Genomic DNA, 4718 nt, shown 5'->3' on the forward strand with positions numbered 1-4718 from the left:
GGGAGCAAAGAGAAAAAAAAGTTGGGGAAGTTTTGTTTTGTTTTTCAAATGCTTTATATACAAGTTAACAACTGGTACAGAAACTCAGAAAGAAATCCCTCTTTGAAATTACAAAACAAATTTATATGTGGAAACAATCTTTTCCTTTATAGACTACTAAAAGAGCTGATAGGACAAGGATATCCTTTAGAAAGAAGAAAATCTAAACAAAAGAAGACAAGAAAAGGCCCTAGCATGATTCTGTCTCTGCTAAGATCAATGAAACCTCTGAGATTGAATGGACCCCCACCATCAAAATACTTGGATCGTCATCTAACTTTTGATGATCATGCCAGTTCTCGGGACAAAAAATGTTTTTTCACATTGTGGAAACTTCGCACTCTCAAAAATTATTTCGACTTCTCATCTTTCAGATTATTAGTCCAGCCTTTGATTCTAAGGCGTTTACCTTGAGTTTAGCCATCCATCTATTTATCCCAATTGGCTTTGTACCACCCATTTTGTCTCTATCTATGTATCTGCACTTGTTTAATTGTATTGTAGGGGCAGCATTAGCATCACACCTGTTATTTCAATGTTCTAATGTGGGCTTTTTAGGTGTTCCATTTCTAGTATGCTGACATTGTATTATATTTATATTATTTTAATATTTATTAATGCTGTCTACTATGGTACTGTTTGAATTGTATTGACATTTATCATATTTATTAATTTTAGTCTTTCTATACCACTTATGGACGAAGTCAGGGGTGTCAAACTCGGTCCTCGAGGGCCGCAACCCAGTCGGGTTTTCAAGATTTCACAGTCAAATATGCATGAGATCTATTTGCATGCACTGCTTTCATTGTATGCTAATAGATCTCATGCATATGCATTGGAGAAATCCTGAAAACCCGACTGGATTGTGGCCCTCGAGTACAGAGTTTTACACCCCGTGGCCTAAGTGGTTTACATTCAGGTACTCGAGCTCACACGATTCTCTAATATACCTGGGGCAATGGGGGATTAAGTGACTTGCCCAGGGTCACAAGGAGCAGCATAGGATTTGAACCCACAACCTCAGGGTGCTGAGGCTGTAGCTCTCACCACTGTGCCACACACTCCCCCTGTTATATGATTGTACTCCAGTGCTGTTAAATGTGTGAGTCATGGGGCAGGGTAGTGTGTCCCAAATCGGTCCTGGAGTACCCCCTTGCCAGTCAGGTTTTCAGGATATCCACAATGAATATGCAAGAACTGTTTGGCTGTTTAGATTGTAAGCTCTTCTTCTTTATGACTCTCTATAGCGCTATAAAAATAATTAATAGTAGTAGTCTAGTTGCAAATCTCTTTCATGGAAAGTTCGCAGGTGGGAGCAAAAAATAGCCGAGAATGATTAATGGTAAAAACCACTGAACATGACGATCATTTTGTGGCCGAAAGCACTGCTTCAGGGCCTTAGCGCCAAATCCAGGCTATCAGTCCGCAGATCCTAACTGCCGCTTTCAACCAGAAGACACTATATATTGAAGCGTCAATGCACTTGGCAAGTGAAGGCTTCTAGTTTTCAGGTTAAGCTAATCCACACCTGGCTTTCCCTTATGACCATGCAGCCATTGGTTAAAATTAGGACTGGATTAACACCTGTCCTGAAATTGGGGGGTTGCTTGGTAACCCTACTTCCAGAAAATAGTAAGGGAAAATGAAGTAGTAATGAACAGTTTCTGCTGCTGCTGGCTTTATTGGCTAAAGCTTTAATTCTGTCGCTTCTGAAGATGCTCTGCTCAGACGTGAGATGGGAAAAATGCCACTGTATCAGGATTCTCACTTCTGTAAGTGTGGCATTACCTCCTGTGATGTCATAATAGTAAAGGAGCATGGCTTCAAGTTCATTCTAGGCAATACGCCTAGTTCCCTCAGAGCCGCATAGGAACGTCAGAAACACAAACAGGCACTTAGTTGGGGACAGAGTTTTGGGGAAGGGGGAAAGGTAGTAGGAAAAGGGCTGGGTCGTAGGTAGGTGGACACACAATATAATCCTAACCACAAAATTAAACCTGACAAAGCACACTTTTCCCCTCCCCCACCCCTCTCTCTTTCGGTGGCCACCATCTATCTAGCTCTCATTCCATCCCTTGCTGGAAAGGGAGTTCGAATGTGAGAACTTCTTACTGTCATTTCTATGTTACCTCTTTAGGGTACTAATTATATAACCCCCTGCCTTATTAGAATATCTTTACAGTTTCTCTGTAGTTATTTGACCACACCATATGAAATTAGTAGTATTTTCATTTCTCACAATTCCCTCTTTTTATTTTATATTTATGTTAATTTTGCATTCTTTTATTGTTCTGATAACATTACCTCTACTTGATTCCCTTGTAATAACATCACTTTTACCAAATTTTTATGTGAGCAGATTACTTACTGACTGCTGTGTTTTCATTGTAATTTGTTAGTTTCTTTTTGCTTTTGTGTCATACCTCTTACACACAGAATTATACAATACCTTAGACAGTATAGTATAGAGAGTATAGTTTTTATTTCCTTTCTGAACATCTTGCAGTCTGGGGTTGTTGTCAATAGGTTGGAGACTTGGTTGTCTATCTTCGCTGCCTGAGTGGCCAGTAGTCCGTTGTATAGTTTTTTCCGTTTTACTTCTTTGATTGGGGGGGGGGGGGTGTTTTTCTATGCCTGGTAGAGGTGGTTTGGATGAGGCGGTCGTTTATTGAAAGATTGCCACTTTTATTTCTATTTTATTTATTTACTTATACTATCCTAAAGGGGTTTACATTGAACAGTGATCAAGTAGAAGTATTTTCTCTCTCTGTCCCGGTGGGATCACAATCTAACTAGGGAGGCCCCGAATTGGGCAGCTCTGTTACTCCGAATGATGCAACCCCACAGTTCGGAAACCACTTTTCTGGCTGCTTCACTACCAGAACGAAGGACTGAGAAATCCAAACTCAGATTCTATTAGAAATAGTTTAATTTTAAAAATATTCTATTCAGTGCTAAAATAGTTCTTCACTTACAGTAGACCATTTTTATTCTCTTCAACAATTTCTAAACAAAAAATAAATCACAAAATTCTATTTCACATGCAGATTTTTTTTTTTAAGAGAAATAATACTTCCCATGGTGACCAAGGGAAAAATACCCTGAAAAAAAACACAAGAATATTTCTCTGTGTCCAACAGAGAACTCTGAGCAAAAAAAAAATATATATAATATATTGCTCCTTATCTTAGACCTAGAGTAGTTCTGAACAAACACAAAGAATCTCCCATGTCCAAGAAAGAACTGTGGACAAAAAGAGCATCTCACTGTTTCTGAAATAGACAAATTCTTGAGCAAAGAGGGGATTTCTGAGCAAAATATTTAATAACGTATCTTCCAATATCCCTGGGAGAAACGGAGGGAAATCGGGATGTAGTGTCTGGCATAAACTCAGATCTACAGTGATGATTTATCCCACCCGTATTTGTACTGCTTCTTCCATTTGCTAGCAAGCAGGGCAATGTGGTCTGACTTATAAACTGGTTGTGAAGTCAGATTTTCATCTGTTCCCTTGCTCTCCATCATCACGGAAAACATTTTCAATATTCTGAGGCAGCTGCACAGCTCCACTCTGGCAGTATTTTCTGACAAGTCTACTGAAAATCCCTTGAGTTTGGAAATGCATGTCTTGCAAAAGCCGACACACTAAGAACATGGATACCTTGTCCATTGTTTTACTCACAAAGACAATCAAATTATGTTGGGAATGTTTAGATCTACTGAAAATAAAAATTAGCATATTGGTCCTTTCAGTAGATGGCAGAACGCAGCATTCAATGATGCCACGGCTGCTCTTTCAGTGGGTGGTTCAGCAGGATTTTCAGCTGCTTGCAAGGACTCACTTTCAGTGTTTCCAGTGCCTCCGAAGTGGTGCATTTCAGCAGATTGCATGGATTGCCTGGGAAACAGGCTGATCTACAATTCCAGAACAAAATGTACCAATCTGTACTTGAGCCATCTTCTGTTGGCTGGTGTTTGGACACATGGGTTCACAGCATTGCATCTAATTCCTTCATTCCATCAGAATAGAGAATAATGCCTGAGCTTTTAGATGATGCTTCTCTGGGAATCATTTCCCTGCGTTCATCTATCAATGAGAAGATCTCGGATTACCTAGAGATCTCCAGGGACAGCTATTGAATGCGTCTGCATATGCAACATTAATCTTAAATTATAAGTATAATGTGCAGAGGATTTAAGAAATCAGTAATGGAGAACAGGCAGTCCCTGAGTTAAGAATGAGTTACGTTTTTAAAGCTATTCTTAAGCCGGATTTGTCTGTAACTCAGAACTTGTAGATTTTAAGTTTCTTGCTGCTCAACTGTTCCTACCGGTGTTCCCTCTAAGGTACTGGCATAAGTCAAGCTGTTGTGAATGAACTACCATGCACACCGGGAATCTTCAGATTACCACCCGAGTATATAGATCAAGTAAGTCGGTATCCTTTAGTTATATAAATACTGTTTCACTTCATAAGTATTATTTCACTTGTTTACAAGAAACTTAGCTTAGTCAAAATCGTTACTGCACCAGTCCCCTTCCGACGGGTTTCATGCTTCTTCAGGATTGGGGTTACTCAAGGTGCAAAAATCTTAAGCTACTCGCTTGTGTCGTCGGTTATACATTCTAATGACACAAGCGAGTAGCTTAAGATTTTTGCACCTTCAGTAACCCCGACC

The sequence above is a fragment of the Geotrypetes seraphini genome, chromosome 15 (genome assembly GCF_902459505.1).
Source record: "Geotrypetes seraphini chromosome 15, aGeoSer1.1, whole genome shotgun sequence".
NCBI classification, from domain to species: Eukaryota; Metazoa; Chordata; class Amphibia; order Gymnophiona; family Dermophiidae; genus Geotrypetes; species Geotrypetes seraphini.